Source organism: Molossus molossus, unplaced genomic scaffold (assembly GCF_014108415.1).
Source record: "Molossus molossus isolate mMolMol1 unplaced genomic scaffold, mMolMol1.p scaffold_m16_p_7, whole genome shotgun sequence".
NCBI classification, from domain to species: Eukaryota; Metazoa; Chordata; class Mammalia; order Chiroptera; family Molossidae; genus Molossus; species Molossus molossus.
The window spans coordinates 91,243,391-91,269,023 of NW_023425401.1; the positions used below are offsets into that span (position 1 = coordinate 91,243,391).

General features: G+C 39.4%; 1 protein-coding gene across 2 annotated transcripts in view; it reads left to right on the plus strand.

Moving 5' to 3' along the window:
• SND1 (staphylococcal nuclease and tudor domain containing 1) overlaps window positions 1-25,633 on the plus strand; it is a 475,051-nt gene that overhangs the window by 188,445 nt on the left and 260,973 nt on the right. The gene's annotated exons all lie outside the window — the stretch shown is intronic.

Below are 25,633 nucleotides of genomic sequence, written 5' to 3' on the forward strand. Positions count from 1 at the left end.
TTCCATCCAGTCTCTCACCAACTCCTGCTGGGTGTGTGCATGAATGTTGTTTTCTTCTTTTCATTGCACTGCTGCATCCTTGTCTTATATCTCTTCTGACTTAGACATCTCTAGTCTTTTTACTGATTTTCCCACAGCCATTCTTTACCCTCTAGTTAGTCCCTTCTGCACCAGCAGCTGAAGGGAGCTCCCCAAATGACGATTACATCATGCTCTTCCTTTCCCTAAGACTAATGGCTTCCCATTGCTTCCTGTGGGGAACAAAGCTCAGCATAATCTGGTGCCGAGACAATCTCTAGCCACAGGGTGAAAAAGTCTCAAGAGTGCTGAAAAGCTTCTCTGTTGCTCATTTTGTTAAAAAAAATCCTGTAAAAGCCCTGCCTGTGTGGCTCACTGGTTAAGCATCAACCCATGCACCAGGAGGTCGGCAGTTCAATTCCCGGTCAGGGCACATGCACAATTTGTGGGCCAGATCCCCCAGTTGGGGACATGCAGGAGGTGGCCAGTCTATGTTCTCTCTCTCTCATCAGTGTTTCTATCTCTCTCTCTCCTTCTCCCTTCCTCTCTCTCTCTCTTCTTCCCTCTTCCTCTCTCTCTAAAATCAATAAAGAAAAAGTATTTTTAAAAGATATCATGAGAAAGAGGGTGAGGTCGGCCTGCTTCTCACCCACCTACCCCTTTTCTCACCCACCTCCTGGCCACTTTCCGGCCTTCATTAGGTTTCTGAAATGCATTCTGCTCCCTCTCACCTTAGGGCTTTTGCACCTGCAATTTTTTTTGTTTGGGATGCCCTCTTTGTCCTCATTTTTCCTACACTATTTATCTCATGCTTATACTTCATTATTGTTATTTTTTTTAATCCTCACCTGAGGACATTTTGCATTTATCTTCAGATAGAGTGGGAGGGAGAAAGAGAGAGACAGAAACATCGACGTGAGAGACACACATCAAGTGGTTGCTGGGGACAAACTGCAATTGAGGTACGTGCCCTTAGCAGGAACTGAACCCAGGACTCTTGGTCCATGGGCCGATGCTCTAACCGCTGAGCCAAACCGGCCAAGGCTCATGCTTATACTTTAGATTCAAGGTAAATGTGACTTCCTGGGAGAAGTCCCTGAGCAATCCCTCCTTCCACCATATTCATCTGTACATAATTTTTTACATCTTAATGTATTTGAAAGAGTATGTGTTAATATCTATCTCTCTTATTAGATTTATTATATTAGGCAGATTAGGGTCTGCATCTGTTTTACTCAGCACTCCAGGGCCCAGTATATCCAGTTAATGATGTAGAGTAGGTGCTCAATACATTTCTACTAAATTTACTACTTTCAGGGGATAAGGGAAATACTGGGCTGAAGGCTGTTGATCCAGATAAGAATACATAAAGGCAAAATCTTCTGCACAGCTAAAGAAACAATCACCAAAATGGAAAGGCAACCCACTTTATGGGAGAGCATAATTGCCAATGATATATCAGATAAGGGGTTAATTTCCAATATATATAGAGTGCTCATACAACTCAACAAAAGGAAGACAATGAACCCAATTAAAAAATGGGCAAAGAACTAAATAGACACCTCTCCAAACAGGACATGCAAATGGTTAAGAGACATATGAAGAAATGCTCAATATCACTAATCATCAGAGAGATGCAAATTAAAACAACAATGAGGTATCACCTCACACCTGTCAGAATGGCCGCCATCAACAAATCATCAAACAACAAGTGTTGGCGAGGGTGTGGAGAAAAAGAGACTCTAGTACACTTCTGATGGGAATGCAGACTGGTGCAGCCACTGTGGAAAACAATATGGTGTTACCTCAAAAAATTAAAAATTGAACTTCCATTTGACCCAGTGATCCCACTTCTATGAATATACCCTAAGAAGCCTGAAACACCAATCAGAAAGAATATATGTACCCCCATATTCATAGCAGCACTATTTACAATAGCTAAGATCTAGAAACAGCCCAAATGTCCATCATTAGATAAGTGGATAAAAAAGCTGTGGTATATATTCACAATGGAGTACTATACAGCTGTAAGAAAGAAAGATCTCTTATCCTATGAGATGACATGGAGGGACCTAGAGAGTATTATCCTAAGTGAAACCGGCTAAGCAGAGAAAGACAAATATCACATGATCTCACTTATTTGTGAAATATAATGAACATAACATTCTGAGGAATGGGGTAATACCAGAGACGTGGAAGTGGGGTACAGAGTGACAATTTCCAGAAGAGGGGTTGGGGGGAGATAAAACACAGAACTTATATGCATGTATGCATGAACAATAGACATGGACAACAAAGCTGGGGACAGGGCCGGGAGGGTGGGAGAGAGGCGTATCAGTGGGGGGAAAAGGAGAAACATCTATAACAAAAATTAATTAATTTATTAAATAAAAAACATTTTTTTTTTAAAGAATACATAAAGGTCCCTGGCTGTTGGGGCTCAGTTGGGTGGGTATTGTCCCATGCACCAAAGGGTTGCTGGTTTGATTCCCTGTCAGAGCACATGTCTGGGTTGTAGGCTCAATCTTCATTTGGGAGCATGCAGGAGGCAGCTGATAAATATTTCACTCTCACATCAATGTTTCTCTCTCCCTCTCCTTTCCTCTCTCTCTTGACATTTAAAAACAAAAACAAAAACATAAAGGCAGATAGAAATAGAGCCCACTGATGGCTTCTTCATTTCAGGACTCCCGAGTCAATCTGGAAATGGCTGATATTATATGTAAATGATACTATCTCTATTTTGGGTTAATGTGCTTTAATGAATTCAGTTGACAATCCAACTACTGTTAATAGTCTTGTTTCCTTGGGATAAAATATCCTGAATGTCTAAGTCAAATCTAATCTAGAAGATGTGGCTCATTTATAACTTGGTGAATACCTTTGTAAGATTTTCATGCCATTCCAGTTTATAGTGTGAACTAGTCACCTTTCTTAAGGCAATTAGTATAATGCTTATTCCAGCTTAATGGGGTCATGAGTGTCATTTATTGAGTTTCTTTATGGTAAACTCTGAATGATTTCACCTTTATCTAATTTGCACCTCCACTCTGCAAGATGTGTATGTCAGTCCTATTTTTACAGGTAAAGAATCTGAAGCTCACAGAAATTAAGAATTTTACCCAGGTGTCTACGCTTTTAATTGCTGTGCTAAATTAGAGGCCATCTAGAAAGTCCTGCTTTTCTTTGTGTATGCTGAATCATTTGCAGATAGCCAGGGTCATAGTCCTTTTTGGAATAATGTCAGTTCTTGTATAGAACACATAACTTCATGCTACAAAAAGTTCATTCTCTTCAACTGCATTATCCTACTCTACAGATATCAGCAGGTGGTAATGACACCATAGATCAGCTCTCTGAATGCTTTCAGCGCACTAGACATTATCTCATTAGTCTTTGAGATGTCCCTGCGAAGTGACATTTCATCAAATTGTTCTTCAGAGAAAGCAGTGTCAGATTACATGTTCTTCTAGTTACACAAACATCGTGAGGTCATAGATAATATTGCTAAGCCAGTGTAGAAGCTTGATTTCCCCTTCTCTTCAATCTCTTGGCATAGGTGAGACTTCTGGGAGAAAGGAAAGGATTAGGTCCCTTTTCTTACCGTTGCTCAGAGCCAGGAAGAGATTGAGGAGCAATCTCAGTGCTCCTTCCCCCTTGCAATGACGGTTCTCTGAAGGTGCCAGGGGTATTCCTTCCTAGTAGCAGGTCTTCACTCAGCTCCCGAGTGCTCTTCAAGGGAATGGGGCTCTCTTGAGGACTCTTTTGCTCTTTTTCTGGCTATTTAACAGGCCTGTCCTTTCTCTTAAAAACACTTGTAAGTGTTTTGCAGGGTATTACTTAATCAGCTGTATTAAAGTGAAAGCTGTCAATTGGGGATTCTTATTCTTAATTACCTTTGATGTATTTTAGTTTGGTTTTTATGAACATTTCCTTGGTCATTTCCACATGTTTTACTTCATGCTAATTGGATTTACTCATGCTATGGAAAAGTCCTTTACATTAATGATCAGGACAGGCCCTAAGGTTGGGAACGCATTGAGATTTATATCGACAGGCTTATGTGAGGTTGCTTGTCCTCACTTTCTTGGTGCCAGCTGTTACCATCAAAGTGGCTGTAAATATTTTGAATAAATGACTGAAGATGTTCACCAAATCATGAGATTTTCTGAAGGACTTGTAATTTCTGACTATGCCTTTTTCTAGTTAAGACTTCTCCCACTTAGACATGACGACAGGAATGTGTCAGTATACTTGGAGACCAACGCCGTTTTAGATATCCTGTACCGTTTGGATTTGGGAATGACCCTTGACTCATTAGCTCCCTTTTTGAAACTGTTGTTCTCAGCAAGGTAGTTCTCTGCCTGCTGACACCTAAATGTTAGTTTTGATCATGAGTTCTTGTTTTTTTAATTTGCAGATCGTGAAAAGTACCTCTGTGCTTTAGGGACTGACTTCCAGTGTGTTGAGCTGAGCACATAGCTCTTGGGTGAAGTGTAGTATTTGTATGATGTATATTGTAATATCCTCTCTGGACAGCTTCTCTAAGTTAAATGAAGAAACTAGAACATTCAGCTGCATTCCTGGAAGTTTCTTCTGTACACTCACCTCTGGGAAATGATTTACTAGCTACTAGAATCCTCGAGATTCTCATATCTTGGTAATAATCTCATATTACTTTATTTATTTATTTAAAAAATTTTTTTTTATCCTCAACCGAGGACATTTTTGCATTTATCTTCAGATAGAGCGGGAGGGAGAGAGGAAGAGAGAGAGAAATATCGACCTGAGAGAGACACATTGAGTGGTTGCCACCCACACGACCCCAACTGGGGCCAGGGACAAACTGCAACTGAGGTACGTGCCCTTAGCAGGAACCGAACCTGGGTCTCTCCAGTCAAGCGGGCTGACGCTCTAACCGCTGAGCCAAACAGGCCAGGGCTTACTTTGCTTATTAACAACTTTGTTCCCTGGACTTCCAAGTTGCTTATAGTTTTCTAGTGAAGGTTCTTGCATATATGATATCATTAGTGGTCAACTTGTCTTAAGCCACCCACTCATGATCTTTTCAGCTGGGGTTCTGAAATATTGTCCTTGGGGCTGGAACTTTCCATGCTTACTCTCTGCAAACTGGGATTTTATTTTAGGGGGAGAATTGTGCTGAATCAGCTCAGCTGTGTTTGGGTGTAGGGCAAGAACAGGCTTTTTTCCCCACTTTAAAAATAACCGCATGTGCCAAAAATCCTATAAAATGTGCTGAATTGCAACTCTTCTACCTTCCTATACCTCCTGGTTTACACAGAATAGATTCTTTTCAGCTTGGGTTCAATAATAGTATAGAGAATATTTTACGTTGTAGAAGAGTGTAAATGAGCTTGTGTACGGATGTGCTCAATTACACATGGAAACGTTGCTCGTTGTACATTTTTTTTCTTCACTAGTTTTATCTTCTAATAAGGGTGTATACAGAGATAGTTAGTATATATAACTTTCCTAGTAAGAAAATACACATTATTCGGAAGTAGTGAGTCTGATTTTTAAGCATTTTTAAGCAACTTTTCAGGCTTTCTTTCTGTGCCACCTCTGTTTTTATGTTTAGAGTTAGCCTAATACTTTTGGTTGCTTGAGTATTTCTTTCCCCAGGGAATGAATAATTTGCGTGTGTACATAAAGGTAGTTTGTATACATGTCTGTTGGGCCCAAGGTGGAAGTTTGTCAGCTCTTTACCTCTGGGTGACAGAAGTGGTGTTTTAGGGCCACATCTTCATACTTGGGGTATGAGCTCAAAATATATGAGCTCCTTGTTTTAATATGTTTAAAATCTCAGTGAAGTTTTTTGTTCTTATTTTAATCAGATTCTTTTATTAATACCTGGAGTTGTCTTCTTGCTTTTATTTTGCTGGTTATCTTTTCTCTGGCAAGTTTTTAGGTATTCCTAAAATGCTGCTATTCTATCCCATGAGAATTGCTGGCTTGAGCAGGCTTTGCTGGTGTTCCCTCAGAATTTGTGTCCTTCTGGAACTTCAGAATGTGTCCTTATTTGGAAATAGGGTCTTCACAAATGTAATTAGTTAAGTTAAAATGAGATCATGCTGTTTTAGGATGGGCTCTAAACCCAAAGACCGGTGCCTTCATCAGAAGAGAACAGCACGTAGAAACAAATAGAAAAAGGCCATGAGAAGTTGGAGGTGGATTTTAAAGTGATGCAGCTGGCCTGGCTGGTGTGGCTCAGTGGATTGAGCATCTTCTCGTGGACTGAGAGGTCCTGGTTCAATTCCCAGTCAGGGCACGTGCCTGGGTTGCAGGCTCAATCCCTAGTAGGGGACATGCAGGAGGCAGCCAGTCGATGTTTCTCTCTCTGTCCCTCTCTCTCTCTCCCTTCCTCTCTCTCCTAAAAAAAATAAATAAATCAATAAAAACATACTAGAAAAATAAAGTGATGCAGCTGTAAGCCAAGGAACACCAAGGATTGCCAGAAGCCATAAGAAGTGAGGAAAAGGGAAGGATGGACTCTATGCTAGAGCCTTCTGAGGGAGTATGGCCCTGCCGACACCTTGATTTCAAATTTGAGAATAAATTTTGACTGTTTTAAACCAACCAGTTTGTGCTACTTGGTTACAGCAACCCTAGGCAAGTAATACAGCAGGAAAGTAGGTTGGCATCTTTCTCTATCTGGCCACTTGCCTCTTCACTGGAGTTCTGAGTTTATACCTTGAAGGATGGGTGTTGATGTCCACTTAAGAAGAATGCCATAGTCAGAGGGCCTCCATCACTTGTAGTCAATAAGGAGCAGCATTTGGAAATATGGCACACCTGGGAGAAATGATTTCTGGTAGTAGCTTTTGATGAGCTGTGCTCATCCTATTCAAGTGTGATAACAAGAACATTAGGAACATTGTTAGCACCAGCCTGTGTTCTGGAGTACTATGTCTAACATTTTGCCTGCTTAGAATGCATACTTTGTGGAGCTGTGCATGAATTTTTTTTCTGTAACTATAGCAATTTCAGGTTTTGTCTTCAACCTGAAGCTTGTTTTTTTTTTTTTTTTAATCCTCATCCGAGGACATTTTTCCATTTTTTTGTACAGACAGAGTGGGAGGGAGAGAGAAGAAGAGAGAGAGAGGGAAACATCGATGTGAAAGGGACACATCGAGTGGCTGCCACCCGCACGACCAACCAGGGCCGGGGACAAACTGCAACCGAGGTACATGCCCTTAGCGGGAACCGAACCTGGGTCTCTCCGGACCGCAGGTGGACGCTCTAACCGCTGAGCCAAACCGGCCAGGGCTCAACCTGAAGCTTGGACGAGGTTTTGTTTCCCTGTAGCTTTGCCTTCTCAGCTCTTCTAGCTTCAAACAGTGTTTGGACTGGGCTGGGCTGAACTGGTGAGCAGGTAGTTCTCTTTGAGTACTCAGTCCCCACTGCTATGATCCTGCCGAGTCACCTGATATGTTAAGAAAGCCAGAGTGTATAGCCTAGTGAAATCAATTTATTTTTATTATTTAGCAATTATTTTTGGAGCGACTACTCTGTGCCATACCTTGTTCTAAGCATCAGAAATAGAGCCTTAACAAGTACCTATTCTCATGGAACTAATATTTTAGAAAGGGCATATATGGTTGTTGGGTACCTTTTCAGAGGTAAAATAGGAATAAAATATTTCTTCCAAGTTGTTTACAGGCTAACGGGGGTAAATTTACATCAAAATGTGTGGGGTTGAATAAGAACAGATTTGAAGAACTGGTGAGATAACATAAATGTGTCTCTTGGCAGTATTGGATTAATATTAATGTAAATTGTACAGATCATAGTTGTCTTTTAGAGACTGGTAGAGGTTTCACCTTCTGTGTGACCATACGCACTTAATGGCTTCATCTACCGCACATGCTGCTGACTCTTATTTTTCCATTCTCACCCGAGGACTTTTTTTTTTCTATTCATCTTCAGATAGAGTGGGAGGGAGGGAGAGAGAGAAAGAGAGAAAAACATCGATATGAGAGGGACACAACCCTGACCAGGGTCAGGGATGAACTGCAACAGAGGTACATGCCCTTGACCGGAATTGAACCCGTGACTCATTGGTTTGCGGGCTGGCGCTCTAACCACTGATCCAAAGTGGCCAGGGCATACTGCTGACTCTTAACGAACATTTCCACTCTTGTCTTTTTTCTCTGCCTACAGAGCTGTTTCCAGCTGCTAATTACAGGATACCCAGATGCTAACTACTGGATACCCAGATTTTAGTAGATAGCTCATACATATTATGACCAAAATGTAGTTTATGGCTTTCATAGGACCTTCTTCCCTGCATACAACTGCCTTGGCTACCTTTGTTGGTTTTATATAATGTCATCACCTGCCCATTGTCCTGAAGTTTAGAATTAGCAGTATGCCCATCATAAGTTCACTTGATTCTGCCACATTACCTTTTCCAAATCTTCCTTTTTACAGTATTTCAGTGACTTTTAGTCCGTGTGCTCCTTATCTCACATTTTAATTATTGCAGCTTCATCTTAGTGCCCTGCCTCTCCTAGTCTACCATCTTTCACAGTGCTGTCAGAATCGCTTTTTGTATGCACAGTCATGATCACCTCACAGACTGTGGGATGGGAGTTAATAATTTGTACAGATGCTTGCAGAAAAGCATCTATCTCCCTAAGTGGACATAACAAGTAAAGGAAAGGCCATTTTATATTAAAAAATCATACTATCACTTACGGATTTTGTTTCCATTTCCAGTCTTACTTTTTACTCTACCATCCCTATTATAACTTCTCACCCTTCCATGGACACACCAAGCCCTGTCACAGCTTCTTGCCTTCACTCTGGTTTTTCTGTAAGAATCTTACCACTATCCTGTATTCTGTCTTCCCATGTGGAGTCTGGGGTTCTCTGACCTCCTGGTATATATTTGTGCCCATTTCCATAGTAGCAATTTCTCAGGTCTGACCTCCCTCCCCTACCGCTAAAGGGCAAAGAGCCTGTCTTACCTTATCTTCAGCTCACAGTTTCTGATGTCAGCACTCAGGTTAGGGTCCCCAGTAAGTCTTTACAGAAAAGGTGGGATTTGTCCTGTATCTTGAAGGTCTTAAAAAAGCTGGAGGGTATTTGAATATAGAAAAGGGATGAGAAAGCTCATCCTGTATGTCGCTCTAAGTTGGGCAGATGGTTTTCTTGTCACCTGCCTTCTTTAATTTCCTCCTGCTGGTATAGACTTTGAGCCCACGTCATCAAGACTTTAGGCATAGCAGTCTTACTAAAACACAGAACAAGACTTTAAAAATGGGGAGAATAAGTGTGTTTTTCTTTTACATTTCTGTTTATGAATTCTGGTTATCATTGCTCCACCTGCCTGGCGATGGCGTGCTGGATGCCTCGTGGAGCCCGCGCCTCGTGGCCAGGCTCCCTGCCTTCTTCAAGAGGCAGCCCAGCAGCTGCTCCCTGGTGCTGGAGGTCTGGTTTGGGGATAGTTCCATCTTTTCTTCCTAATGAGAATGTGCAGCATTTGTAATTTGTTCTTTTAAAAAATGATTTGACAGGGGGATTCACTCAACTAGTAGGCAGTAAGTTAATATTTTTTTGTCTTGAATTCTTCATTATTATTTTAAAGCTCTAAGTGACAGAAGCTTGATGGACCTTGACTGCTCCCATCCCCCCTGACTTGGGTTCATAATGTCTCTATTTTCCAATAGTAGTCCAGATGAATTGGGAGGAAATAAGGCAGTGACTTATTCCTTTTTGTCATTTCTGCAATGTATGGGTTACCTTTTAAAAGCCTGACAAGTTGCTGCTGAGCCCAGCTCCTCAGAGCCTTGCAGGCTAGACTTTGATACATGGTGGAGTACTGAGAAAGGAGAGGCCAGTTAAGCACCTGGCTTCCCCCCACTAGGCCTGGTTTCTGCCACCTGTAAACCTCGGACCCTCCTTTATTTAACCTGTTAACCGGGGAATTCCCTGGGAATTCCCTTTTTACTGTATGCAATGTTTGACATATTTATACGTCCCTCTCAGTTAACAGGTTAAAGGAAACAAAATGGCAAGGGAAGGGGGAATGTCAACAATGAAGAAAGGAAGAAAATCACAGAAGTGACCTGGGCACTGATTAGAATTAGGTGAACATTTTTTAGTGAAATGGTACCACATGCAACTGGAGAGCTGGGGAAGCTTCGCAACTTTTCAAGTTGAATCTTACGAGCGGATAACTAGAATCCTAAATGGGTGGTCTGTGGGTTCATGAAGCCTCTTTTGTAAATAGCAGTAGTATTTAGGCCGCCGTGATTCCTTTGAATGTACTGGTACAGGAGGGAATCGAAGCAGACCCTGCTTTAGGTATAATTTTGGGGCAGGGCAGAAAGGATGGACTAGATTAATTTCTTCAGGATGGCAGTAGAAACTACCACCTTAAAGGCATACCTGCAGTCTTGTGCACAGTTTGTCAACCCGCAATGCAGTGAAGAGGCTAGGTCATGTCTGTGACCTCAGAGGCAGGAAGACTTGCACCTGAAGATTGTGTATGTCCACATTTTTATACTTGAGGTGAATTCCTTTCTTTCATTGTACAGTACCTTATTTCCTTAATTTATGAAGAAAAGAAAAGGGAAAAAAAAGCAACAGCCCTGGCCGGGTGGCTCAGGTAATTAGGGCGTCATCCCATGCACCAAAAAAAAGTTTGCGGGTTTGATTCTCAGTCAGGGCGCATGCAGGAAGGCAACTGATTGATGTTTCTCTCTCACATCGACGCCCCCTTCCCAAGATCAATAAAAACATATCCTCAGGTGATATATATATATATATATATATATATATATATATATATATAAAAAACATATTTTCTATATTCTAAAAAGATGATCTTACTAAAGAATCCAGAAAGGCTCAATTAGATCCTGGTATCTCTAATCAGCCCGCAACGTAACATTTACTGATCAAAGTGTAGTACTCCTAGTAGTGAGTCTGGGGAGGGTCACCATAAAGAGGCAGGCCAATTTCCATTCCCTGACACAGGCCCCACCTCACAGGATGGGTTGGAAGTGAGGACACTCTGGAGCTCTGTACCTGAGGTGCACCTAGTCCTTGTTTTTCACCTAAATCCATGGCCTTGGGTGCATTCTTTTATATTAGTTCTTAGTTTCCTTATCTGTAAAAAGGGAGTGGATTGGCAGTCATAAAAGTTCTATTCCTAAACCCCAGAGTGAAGATTTTTGCCTTGATTGACCTACTTGACCTTTTATAGTTGTGAAAGTTTAATCTTTTCACACCAAAGATTTGTTTTCTTTTAAATATCAATGAATGTGAATGCCTGTGGTAGACAGAATGACCAAGTTTGAGGGGGATGTGTGAATGTGTGAGACACAGGCACTCCCGAGTCTTGTGGCCACTGGGTGATCTTTATCCTTATTCTGAGCACTGTATGTTAGTGGCCTATTTGTTGAGGGAGCTATAATATAAATCGTTACCACCTTTGTGAAATGGCTCTAATTATCTTTTACCTACTAGTCTCCTCCCACCACAAGAGAAAGCTAGGAGAATGAATGACTCATTCTTTTTCCCCTTGAGTTACTAATACATCTTTTTATCTGAAATACTTAAATTGTTATGGTTGAAGTTACAGTCTAGTTTACCACTGAGGCAAGGACCTCTTTTCTCAGACCAAAGTCTGTTTTCAAATGATTTTCTTCCATTTGAGGGCTGGTGTTTTCTTCCCTCCATCATTCATCAGTTCACTAAATGTTGAAATAATGGCTTTAGAAACCAAATCCATCAGAATGATTGACTCCTTGATATTGGCCTGGCACCTTTTCACGTTTTTCACTGGTTTCTCCCATTGCCAGTGGCTGCCAGCTGTGCAGAAGAAAAGCAGCAGGCAGTTTGAACTCCCCAGCATGTGAGAGTTTCTGAACATGAAAGACAAAGAGGAGTATTTCTGGTTTGGTGGTTGCTAATCATAGCTTTCTGAAGGAATATGGTAATAAGATCACTGAGTCTAGGTGGATTTATTATCTCTCTCTCGTTGTTCAGAGTGAAAGTGGTATTGATGGTCTCTATATCCCTCTTACAGATGCACATTCCCCCTTTCTTTCCTTCTGTCTCAAACCTCCTTGTTGTCTTCTTCTTCCTATATCCTTTCTTTCCCTTCCCATCCCTCTGCTTTCCATTTTCCATCCCCCTCCTCAAAGGTGCTTAGACCTTCAACATGAACAACTTCACAATTTGCAACTTTGTAGTAGCTCTCCTTTTCCAACACACATGTCCCATCTGCCATACTATTCGACTTGGCCGTTGCAGAGGATCCCTGGGACCCTTCTGGGCTTAAGAAGAAAAAAGTGATTTGCTAAATGTCATTTTTTTCTTGTTTCTATTCTTCTAGCAGCATGCATCTTGGTTCAGAACCAAAGATGACAGAGCACTAGCTTCTCTCTGAACAAGGTCTACTTAGTTTGCTTGATGTTTTCAGTTTTTCCTTGGGCTTGGGTCCCCCTGGGTGAACATACAGTTTTCTAGGCTAAATAACTTTGAGATACATTTTAAACTCTCTGCCTGCACTAACTGCCATTTTCTGCTGAGTTTGGAAAAGGGAAACCATGGATGAAGAAGAAATTGTCAGTCACCTCCTTTAGTCTGAGGATTTCTAGTTGATGGAACAAGGTGGAGGAGTCCTTGCTCGGCACTCTACAATCATGTCAGCTTGATGTGTCCCAAGCACAAGTACCATGTTGGGTGCTTGGACATCACATGTTCGCTGAGAAAAGAAGAGCTATTTGGATAACTGTGTCCTATTTCAGAGTCTGTGGGAAATATGTTTTCCTTGCATGGCCTAGCTTCCTGGATTCACATTCGGATTTGACTGCTTCTTCCTTGACTCTGTGTCTTTTATTTTTTTATCCTCACCCGAGGACATTTTTGCATTTATCCTCAGAGAGAGCGGGAGGGAGAGAAGGGAGGAACAGACAGAGAGAAACATCGATATGAGAGAGACACATCGAGTAGCTGCTACCCACTTGGCCCCAACCGGGGCTGGGGACAAACTGCAACTGAGGTACGTGCCCTTAGTGGGAACTGAAACCCAGGCCTTTCTGGTCTGTGGGCCTATGCTCTAACCACTGAGCAAAACTGGCCAGGGCTTGACTCCATGTCTTTATTCTTGTCCTCCAACCCTGTGGGTCTAGGTTAATGAGTAGTAGTGCAGAGGTGATGTCTTTGGGTCCTTATTTCTTCCTTTTCTTACAGAGATTGCTCTTTATGAGGGTACTTTTTTTAAAAAATGAATTTTTTAAATTTAATTTTTAAACAGCCAGAAAGACATAATTTAAAAACATTTTTCATATAACATAACATGTTTGTCTTTAAAAATAGATGTAGACATAATTTTTAGAAAGCACATACATGGACAAAGCAGTGATTCCTTTTTTATTTTCTCCCTAAAGATTTTCAAAGTCAAATCAAGAAACTAAATGCTTTTGATTGTTTCATTTGCTGAAACAGACATTTTGAAGTCATTTGGCAGGAAAGCCAATATGGAAACAGGATATTTTTGACAAACTATTGTATAAAATAGGCAGGTATTTAAATTAGTTAACATATCTTTTTAATCTTTTAGATTTTTTAAAACTAGGAAGCCAATAACATTGTTTTAAGTTTTTTTCGTGTGTGTGTGTGTGTGTGTGTGTGTGTGTGGCTTAATTTCTTTCTTTCTTTCTTTCTTTCTTTCTTTCTTTCTTTCTTTCTTTCTTTCTTTCTTTCTTTCTTTCTTTCTTTCTTTCTTTCTTTTTCTTTTGAGGTGTATTGGTCAGGTATATTTAAAATGCCCCTGTATTAAAATATGTTTGCTATTTCCCCTCATGGTTAGACTGGGGTTATAGGCTTTGGGGAGGAATATCATAGAGGTAAAGTGCCTTTTTGTTATTGTTTAAATCCTTACCCAAGGATAATTTTCTATTTATCTTCAGATAGAATGGGAGGGAGAGAGAAAGAGAGAGAAAAACATTGATGTGATAGACACATCAACTGGTTGCCTCCTGCACAATCCCGACCAGGGCCCATGGACTGAACCACAACTGAGGTATGTGCCCTTGAGCAGAATTGAACCCACGACTCTTTGGTTCGTGGGCCTACGCTCTAACCACTGAGCAAGACCTGTCAGGGCCACTTTTTATATTTTTAATCCTCATTCGAGAATAAGTTTTTATTGATTTTAGAGAGCAAGGAGAAAGGGAGAGGGAGATAAACATTGATGTGAGAAACATCAATTGGTTGCCTCCATATATGCCCTGACCGGGAATCAAACCTGCAACCTTTTGGTGTGTGGGACAACCCTCTAACCAACTGAGCCACCTAGACAGGGCCACTTTTTTTTTTTTAATACTCACCTGAGGACATTTTCCCATTTTTTGTTCAGATAGTGTGGGAGGGAAAGAGAGAGAGAAACATTGACATGAAAGAGACACATCGAGTGGCTGCCACCTGCACAACCCAACCAGGGCCGGGGACAAATTACAACCAAGGTATGTGCCTTTAGCAGAAACCGAACCCAGGTCTCTCTGAACCGCAGACCAACGCTCTAACCGCTGAGCCAAACCGGCCAGGGCCAGGGCCACTTTTATTTTAATGGTTTTGAATAGGTAACACATTCACTTCTAAACTGAAATGATAATAAAGGGTATATACAATTGAAGAGCTCCTTTCTACCTGGTCCCTCACTTGATTCAGTTTGCTTCCTCAGAAACAGCCAGTGTTACCATTGCCGTAGGCATCTTTCCAGAGATATTTTAGGCCTGTATAGGCAGATGTGTTTGTGGGTGGGTGGATAATCTTTTTATACAAATGGTAGCATCATAAATACAGTTTAAATTTTGTACATATAACCAAAAATAGTATCTTTGTGTTTGTATTTCATTTTTATGTACTTAAAAGTACTAAAGGGGTGTTGGTGTTGATCTGCACAATTTAGGGAAAGCTCACAATTCTCCTACAAAATTTCAGCCTAGTATTTTCTGAGGCCATAATGATCCAATTTGAAAAAGTAATTATGAATTCTAATGTTGATGATATAGTCCATTCTCTCCTTGTTTATGAACTGTATTTTGTTTTTGCTGTTTTGTAAGTAACATTTACTGCCCATTTTATCCATCACAAAAACACTCGTTCATTCTAAAAAGTTATTTTTGAAAAAAAAAAAAGAGAGAAGTTGAAAAGAAAATACTACCCAGGGATAGCATCTGTTAATACTTGAGTGTATATTATTCCAATCTTCTTTTTATGCATTTGGGCATTTGCATAATTTTCAGCTTAGCTAGTAATTATATGGTACTTACTGTTTTGTAACCTTCAATGTGATGGTTTCCCTGTGTCATTAAATAGGTTTCTACATGAGGTACTTTTATCATTTAAGACCAAATGATTAATCAATATCCTATTGTTGGCTATTCATAGTAGTTTAGCATATGGGCTTTGGAACCGTATAGACATGGGTTTGAATCTCTGGGGTAGCATTACCTAACTCAGGTCTGTCATGATCATTAAATGAGGTAATATATGTTAACTGCTTAGTGCAATGCTTGGCACAACGTAAGAGCTCAATCATTGCAAACTACTGAGTCAGGGCTTAAGAAAATAAAGAACAGGGAGCAGGCCCTGGCCCAGTGGCTCAGGTGGTTGGAACATCATGTTGTACACCATAAGGTTGCACGTTCGATTTCCAGTCAGGGCACCCACCCAGGTTGCAAGTTCGATCCCCGATCTATATTTATCTCTCATATTGCTCGCTCTCTCCCTCTCTCTCTCTGTCTCTCAAAATCAGTAAAAACACATCCTCAGGTAAGGATGATATATATGGTTGAGAGAGAGAGAAAGGAAAGTGGAAAAGGAGCAATGGGGATGAAGGGAGGGATATAGAGTGAATTTTTAAGAGGGAGAATGTGGCCAGCATTTTATTTTTCTTAGCCCCTAGTGCCTTCAAAACCAATCTTACAAGATTAGTCTATTACTTGGCCTTTTTTTTTCTTTTTTATTGCTTAGCCTTCTTAGGAGAGCCTTTTTGATCCTCTATGCTCTGTGGCCCTGACTTGGATCAGCGTGACTCAGGGAGGAGGTGGCCCTGGGGAAGGGAGAGTTTGGAGAGAACTCTTAACATCTTGTTTCCTTCTTTTCTGAGATTCTTGATACATTTTTCACAGCCTGATGGAGTTCCCTTGGAACTAGCAGGAGATCTGACGAGTAATTAATTTACTGTGGCCCCAAATAAGCTAAATAAAGTGGAAAGTATGCCCCATCCAGCAGTCTTTTTTTTTTTTAAACTACCAGTCTCTTAAAACCTAAAACTTGAAGCTGAAATTGAAGGAACTTCATCTCATGAATTTACCAATGCAACCATAGCAGTTTGATCATCATTTAGAAATAAATAATGAATGTTGAATAAATACTCAATCAATTAATTCAGGATTTCAAAACATTATTTTCCTTTGATACATTTACTTTTAAAAGCTGGCTGTTAAATCGAAGAGTTTAATAAATTCAGATGTTCATTAAATTTGAAGTAATACTATGAAGTAGGTTTATTTCTAATCCCATAGGCAGCATATTTTGTTTAAAGTATTTCAGGTAAGAAATTTGTTATGATTTGTATTGTAGAATGATGATTCTTGGTTGCTCATAGCATAGTCAACACTTAAGCAATTAAGGATTTATATTGAAAACAAAATGAGGTAAAAATGCTGCTTTATTAATAAATGTAGGCAAACTAATTACGTACAATGTTATATTATAATACTCATTTTCCCCTGGTGTTGTCTTTAAATTCCCACTGATTCTAAGTGATGTCCTTTTTTTTAATTCAGTGCATATCAACCAAAATTTTGATTAAAACAAAGGGGCAGATTTTATATACATACTCAACACTATTGTCATTTCTTGTCTCAGAAAACTTGTCTTCTAGTTCTTTGAATTTTTCATAGAAAGGCAGTTATAGAAAGCCTCATTTTTAGGAAAGTAGTGAGGTTTTATTTTGTTTTTATAAACATCTAAGCCAAGTTCCCTGATGTAATTAAATCTTTTGGAAATAGAACAAGGATAAATGTTCAAGGCTACCTGTTTGATTTTTGTTCATGTTACCTGAAACTTCATAACTCTGTTTCTTTAGAGAATTGAAACAATTTAGGTTTTGGATTCACTTTGGCTATGTAGCCTAGAATGTAAATTCTGATCTTTGTCCATTTTCATTTGTGTTAATCACATTATCTGGTCTTGTTATCACTCTAGTAGGGGTAGCATTCCCACTGCTAGGAAAAGATGGATTTCCTTGTAATTCATACAGATAAAGGTCTTATACATTCTCATTTTTATTTTATTTCTTTAAAGCTTGCTTTAAAAACATACTTGGATAACAGTGTCTTTATTTAGGTAGTTCTAATTATCTTGCTTCTGTTTACTAAACTGTTTTCTTAGTTCTTATCTTTGGACAACTTTGCAAACCTTTACTCTTTACCTTTCTTATGTGTGTATAACCCCTATTGACTTCCATCTCAGTTGTATATTTACCAATTTTTTAATCTGTTTATTGGAATATTGTGCACAGCTACCATGGAGTTGCAAGTTGCTTTTTGAAAGTAGAGAAGTAGGAACATGCAAACACTAAGAATTGGTCAGCTGATTATAAAAAGCCTTCTGGAGAATTAGAGCTGGAGAGTCTAGTCTTCTTTATTGAAGTTTGGAAAGTATGAAGGAAAATAAAAATAATTCTAATCACTGTGAAAATTTTGGGATATTCTCTTTTATTTATATAAGTTTATACTTGAATCGATTTATATGCCCTACGGTTTTCAACTGACAATATAATCTGAAGTTTCTCACATTGTTAAGTGAACGTTTACTGTAATAATTTTAATGACTTTGTCATTTTATTCCTTGATGGTATGATAATTTAGTTTACCAATCTGTGTTCAATTTTTATTATTTTTTGAACTATGGTAGTGTGGTTTTATTTTGTGTTTTAATAAATAGGCCTAATGTATAATGGAATCAGTTAGTTTCACTAAGCATACAAAATCAGACTTCTAGATCTGTGAAGGTCTAAAGCAGTGGTTCTCAACCTTCCTAATGCCGCGACCCTTTAATACAGTTCCTCATGTTGTATGTGGGCTGACCCGCCTGGAGATGAAAAGCAGTGGCTCAGTTCCTCAGACCATTGGAAATATGTGTTTTCCAGTGGTCTTAGGTGACCCCTGTGAAAGGGTCATTCGACCCCCAAAGAGATCGGGACCCACAGGTTGAGAACTGCTGGTAAAGTATACAGGTGTTAAAGATAAGGCTTTTACGTCTGTTGACTGATGGTGTTGGATACTCTATTAGACAGGATTTGGTCCTTTATTTATTTATTTTTTTAAGCTCATCTTTATTGTTGAATGTATTACAAATGTCCCCCCTTTTTCCCCCATTGAACTCCTCCCCATGCCTGTTTTCCTTACACTATTGTTGGTGTCCATTGGTTATGCATATATGCATAGAAGTTCTTTGGGCCCTGGCAGGTTTGGCTCAGCAGTTAGAGCGTCCGCCTGCGGTCCCCAGAGACCTGGTTCGGTTCCCGCTAAGGGCACGTACCTCAGTTGCAGTTTGTCCCCGGCCCTGGTTGGGTTGTGCGCGTGGCAACTACTCGATGTGTCCCTTTCACGTCGATGTTTTTTTTTCTCTCTCTCTCTCTCTCCCTCCCACTCTATCTGAACAAAATATCAAAAAAAAATGTCCTCGGGTGAGGATTAAAAAAAAAAAAAAAAAAAAAAGTTCTTTGGTTTTTCTCATCCCACCCTCCCTCCCTGCTACCCTTTGAGGTTCATCAGTATAACAACCAATTTATACTTCCTAATTCCTTCATCTTTCTCACCCAAGACTTGGTCATTTAAGAAGTGTACTAGCCGCCTCTCCACCATCCCCAATGTATCATGCATTTTCTCTCATTTAAAAAGGACAACCTTTTATGTTTCCTGAGATTTTATTTCTCTAAATTTAAACTTTATTTTTATTTTATTTTCTCTTAAATGTCATTTAGTCTAGTTTTCAATGCTTAATTTTTTTAATCATCCATTATTCCCTGATTTAAAAGCAACATAGCACCAAAACAGTCCCTTTGTATTTTTATTTTTGATTTGCATATATATAGATAGGCAGGCTGTATAGTATAAGTTAGGTAGTTTTGCAGGACTTGGAGGTTCTCTGTCTCTCAGCCTTCTCATGAACGACACCTTCAGCCACCTGCATTGTATCATCCATTTACTTTAAGGGTAGCTTCTAAAATGACTCAGACTTGGAATATCCTTGGGCTAACCATTCCTAGACTTTAGTTCTCTCTAGGCATATAAATGATTTAATTTTGCTGTGGATTACTATTTTTGTACTTTTAGATTTTATTTGCTCTGATAAAAAGTCATAATTCTTTCATTGAATTGCTATTTAAAGTTGGGAAATTCACACAATTCTACTGAGTTTGCTTTCTCTTCCATAGTAGTATGTGCTTGCCCTAGGTATAACTATGGTCCTTTTTGTTCTCATTTTAAATAAAAATCAATCATTTGACTTTATCTCTTAAAAGCTCAATTAACTTAGAGTTGGATGAAAAAAGAAAACTTTAATTATCTAAAAAGCATTTACATCTTAATCATTTAAAAAAGTTACCATACAGGTATATTTTTTCTCTTTGAAAGTTAGCCTAATTCCAAATTGTATGACTTTGCCTTTTGTATTTTAGAAAACTTCACATAATTTTTGCATAGATTATTTAACCTTTCTGAGTAACTAGTATTATTGTAGATGTTATTAATATGGTTCCCCTTTATTCCACAGCCCAGTCACCTCTAAGCAGCTAAAAAAATATCCTCCTAATTTTCAGGAGAAGCCAAGATGTTAAAACAAAACAAATCAAAACCCTCTCAGTCCTGGCCCCATGTGGCTCAGTTCATTGAGCGTTGTCCCTTGCACAAAAAGGTTACTCTGGTTTGATTCCAGGTCAGGGCATGTACCCGAGTTGCAGGTTCGGGTTGCAGGTTCGATCTGTGATTGGGGTGTGTATGGGAGGCAACCAATAGATAGATGTTTCTTTCTCTCACATTGATGTCTCTCTCTTCCTCCTCTTCTCCCTCTCTTCTTTCTCCCCCTCCCTCTCTGTCTAAAATAATTTTTTTTTTTTGGTATGTGCCTCCAGCGGGAACCAAACCTGGGACTCTCTGGTCCACAGGCCAATGCTACAACCGCTGAGCCAAACCGGCCAGGGCTCTAAAATAAATTATCAAGAAAACATATAAAAATAACCCTCTCAGAGAAAGATTGATTACTGATAATATTGTGGAATTACTAAAAATTAGTTATATTTATTCATTTCTGGTTTGAAAGTTGATTTTTATTTTCAATACCAGTTAATCCTCTGTTCTTTCTATTTGTTCCTGATCCGAGTGTGTATAAGATGCCTACAATTTCCTAACAATTATAGGATGTTTTTCTAGATTTTTGAATCCCATACTTATCATTGAATATTTCATTGGTTTAATTGCTATATTCTTATGTTTCTTGTGATGTTTACTCACAGGAATTTTATCAGATGTCACTAAAATAATATTCATTTATTTTATTAGATAAGGTATAGCACTTTCATTTATAAACTCTGTCAGTTGTAACTGTTTCTTATTTCAGGTTCTATTTTTACAAGTGCATCGCTGTTTAAACATGCCTGTGTATCTTGGCTCATCTTTTACAGAGAAAATAAAGAGACAATATGTTATGGATTCATTTTTTCTTAATTTCAGCACACAACCTGAAACTTCATTCTTGTTTTTTAATATATTTATATACATCACTGTTCTATGTGATGTATGTGTGTGTGTGTGATGCATATGGCATTTTTATTTGTTCTTTTTTTAACAGAGTAAGTTTGATTTTCCTGCACGTACTGGTTATTCTGGAATATACTCTTTAAGTGATTAAGCTTCTTTTGAGATTGTTTGAAAGTCTCTCCTTAAGGTAGTTTGCATGCAGTTCTTGGCCAGTGGTTGCACTAAGCTCATGTCTCTAGTTAGAAACCTTAATTGCTGATTTTCTAGTGTGAATATCTCCATTTTCTTAGACTGGTCTTTTTTTTTAATCCTCACCTGAGGACATTTTTCCGTTTTTTGTTCAGATAGAGTGAAAGGAAGAGAGAGAGAGAGAGAGAGAGAGAGAGAAACATCGACATGAAAGGGACACATCAAGTGGCTGCCACCCGCACGACCAACCAGGGCCAGGGACAAACTGCAACCGAGGTACGCGCCCTTAGCGGGAACCGAACCCGGGTCTCTCCGGACCGCAGGACGATGTTCTAACTGCTGAGCCAAACCGACCGGGGCTAGACTGGTCTTTTGAGGATCAGATTAACAAGTTTATGGCTGAAGAAATTATCTAATGAGTAAACCAACTTTTCTATTTTTGCGGTATTATCTTTTGCTAAAAGACATGAGACTTTCCTTTAGTAGCACAAGAATAAAAATTCTTTCCATGCTGCATTATGGAGGAGAGCTCATTGGGCCTTTATGTATATTCCTTTACAACTATACTGTAGAAGAGTTTACCACTGGTTTTTCCACTGTGGACTCTTTGAGCTGGATGAAGGAGAGGAATTGGGTCAGGTGATATGAAGAGCATCCCATAGAACTTAACCACATGTGACACATCAGGGAAAGATACATTACTGTGTATACCAACACTATATTCTGACAGGCTAAGTAATGAAGATATGAGAGTCCTTGGAACTTGAATTACAGTTCAGTTCACTTTGATTAATTGTGTGCAAGGAAACTTGGAAGCAAATACATCCAGTGACAGAGTAAAGCCTATAGGGAATGTTTTTTGGGGGGAGAATCTTTCCATAGCTTCCACCTGTATCATTTGTGGCATCTTAAACAGTGGCTGTTGTGTTTGTCCTGAGTTCTGTTAATAGGAGCAGTGGCTATGGAGGCATTTTATTGGTATCCCAAACATCTTTTACCAGATTTTATTACCTTCTTCAGATTATCTGCTTCCCTGAGACAGTGACTCATGATGTCATACTCTTGTCTAATCTACATTACATTAATCTAAAAATGGCAACTCCATGGGTTGACATCAGTTTTCGTTGACTGTACTGTGATGATTTAAGGAGACAGAATGAATTGACTTTGCTGCAGTGCGAAATTGTGCTCTTTATCCATTGTACTAATGGGAAACGGGATCATAGGGCATGAACTGGGGATGAGGTACAGCCCTATAAACACTATTAGCTCCTGTCTGTAACCAAAGGAAGGAAAGTGGGCTAGTTCTCTGCAAAATGTTGGCCTTCGGTGAATGGTCAGTTAGCAAAGTACTATTTTGGATCCTTCATCCACAATTCCTCAGCTATATGTAGGGCTGCAGTGAGGAATAACAAATATCAACCAGTAGTATCAGACTTGTCAGTGATCAGCATGCCAAAATGTACTTCCTTGTTACGTGACAAGTAGAGAAAACATATGGCAGGCAGGTGGTGGTGGCAGCATCATTATCAGCTCACAGTGAGATTGGCAGTTCATTTGCAGATAGTGATGCCCACCTGCCTGGAAACAGTACACCACTGGGCACCCGGAAGCCCTCACGATTGTGTCCTTCTAACAGTGTTTAGCCTGCCCTGCATCATTCTTATTGGTTGGCAGACATTGCCTAATGGTGACCCTGGCCTCAGCCTGGGAAGTAGTGTGATGAAATAGTTTCTGGTTGTGAGCAGGCCGGTTTTTTATTTTATTTATTTATTTTTAAATAAAGGCAATGGTTAGCTTTATATATTTTATTCCAACTGACTACTTGCTCTTTAAATTTTTTATTTTTGTTACTATTTACCCAAGGATATTTTTTCAGTAATTTTTAGAGAGAGTAGAAGGGGGCTGGAGGGAAGAAACATCTATGTGGAGAGACACATTGATTGGTTGCTTTCCACACATGTCCCAACTAGGGTCTGGGATCGAGTCTGCAACCCAGGTATGTGCCCTTGACTGGGAATCAAACCCACAACCCTTCACTTTGTAGGCTTGACGCTCTAACCACTGAGCCATAACAGCCAGCCCTGCTTATTTTTTTAAATCGATCTTTTTTCCCCCTCTTCCAACTACAATTAAAAAATTTGTAATCTCAGAAATATGTGGTGATAGTGAAAAATCTAAAGTACCCCATACTTGTACCTTTCGGGGGGTGAGTCCTTCTACTAGTGTTAGTTATATTCCTCCAGATTCTGTTTCTGTGTGTCCCTGAATCTTTTCCTACCAAATAGGATTATATTATATATACCATTGTGCATATGTGTTTTTCATTAGAGCATGCTTCCACAGCAGAATGTGTAGCTCTCCCTTGTTTTTAACATCTACATTGTATTTGAGAAGTGCTGGTAATATACCTGTGGAAAACAGATAACCATGATTACTGCCAACTTTGGAACTCATGGGCTAGTGTGAGAGTTAGATCAAAATTTATAGTTATGCTTTTATGTTAAACTACCATGAATGTAAAGGATAGAGTGCTTGTACATATATCTTTGTTTCTATAGACTAAATTCCTAGATGTGGATATGCTGGGTTAAAGAACATCCACATATTAAATGTTAGTACAACTGCCAGTTTGACCTCCAAAGATGTACCAATTTTGGATCATGTCAGCAGTGAAAATACCATGTTAGGGAAATACATGAAAATGGAAGAAGGTTTGTTAGACAGAAGCATGGATAACAGTGATTAAGTTCAACTGGAAAAACTGGATAGAGGTGGGAAAATTATGGTGGGACAGAGCGAAAATTTCCCAGACATGTAGATCTGCACTGACAGATGTCCAAAGGAGGTCTATTCTTCAGAGAAGAAATGTGTCGGAGCACAGGACATCCAATATCATTTGACAATTTTATAGGAAGTCAGTGAGCTATAGACTACTCTAGCCCGCTCTGTGACTGCCTCTGAGAAATAGTGAAGCAGGTACATTTAGTTAGAGTTGTGGTACCTACACATATTCTTTGAGTTGGGTCTTCTTTTTAGAAAGCGGGAAAATAGACAAAAATATTTCATTTCCTGAGAAAGGTGGAGTAATTTGTCATAGCTTAGACTTTTCCTCCTTTTTTAATGGGTCATTGAACATGTATTCTAATTATTATTGCTTTTGGGTAACCATCTATTTTTCTGGGAATATGATGGAAGTATTCTCTTGAATTGCCTAAAGATTTTGCAGTTAACTGGGTTTGAGGTAAGAGTTGTCTGGCCTCTGCCTGGCTCATTCTGTTAACTTACTGTCTTATGGAATGTGTGGGTAGAATTGCCAAGCAGACACACACACACACACACACACACACACACACACACTTAATTGTGGTAAAATACACATTGCATAAAATTTATCATCTTAGGCAATTTAAAGTGTACATAGAGTTCAGTAATTTTAAATATATTCACATTGTCATGCAGCCAATCTCCAGAACGTTTTCATCCCGCAAAACCGAAATTCTATGCCCATTAAACATTCCCCATTCCCTCCTCCCTCCAGCCTCTAGCAACCACCATTCTATGTTGTTTCTTTGAGTTTGACTAGACACCTCATTTCTGTGGAATTGTTCAGTATTTCATTTTTGTGACTGCTTATTGCACCTAGCCTAATGTCCTCACGGTCCATCCAACTCACAGCATGTGTCAGACTTTCCTTCCTTTTTTTTTTTTTTTTAATGTTTTTCTTGATTTGAGAGAGAGAGAGAGAAAGAGAAACATTGATTGGCTGCCTCATGTACGCACCCCAAGAATGGAACCCACAACCTGGGCATGTGCTCTGACCAGGAATCGAACCAGCCATCTTTGGTGCATGGGATGATGCTCAGCCAACTGAGCCATACTGGCTAGGGCAGACTATCCTTCCTTTTTGTGGCTGAATAGTATTCCACTTTATGTATATACCACATTCTGTTTATCCATTCATCCCTCAATGGACTTTTGGGTTGCTTCCACCTTTTGGTTATTGTGAATAATGCTGCAGTGAACATGGGATGCAAATATCTCTTAGACGTTGCTTTAAATTCTTTTGGATAGGAGATACCCAAAAGTAGAATCTCTGGTTCTTATGTTAATTATATTTTGAATTTTTTGAAGAACCTGAGCCATAATTTTCTTTCTTGTCCCTGATAAGTTAGTGGACACTGGAGAAATGTGAGTCTGGGAGACGGCTTCTTTATTTACAGTTACCTAGAATTACCTTACTTCATGAATTTGGGTAGTTTGGGATGCAAACACTGGTTTGACCTATGCTTATTGTTCATTGGTTATCATCTAGGTTCTGAATATGTAATTTGTTTGTGGCCTGGGAGTTGCTATAAGCATACATACTGGGGTTTTTTGTTTTGTTTTGTTTTAAAACAGTGGCTGTAGGTCAGGAGACCTGGATTTGGAAGTAGACGCAGGTTGGTCCTTGATCAGTGTCTGTGTGTAATTTCAGACCTTGAGCTTAGGTGTTATTGCTCTTTGCATGCTGTGACTTTGATCAAGGAACTTTGTTTCGTTTAGTAGGCATCTCTCATCTGGGTGAAATACAAGGAGAGGCTGGTGTGTAAAGTAAGAAAGGCCTGTGATGTTAA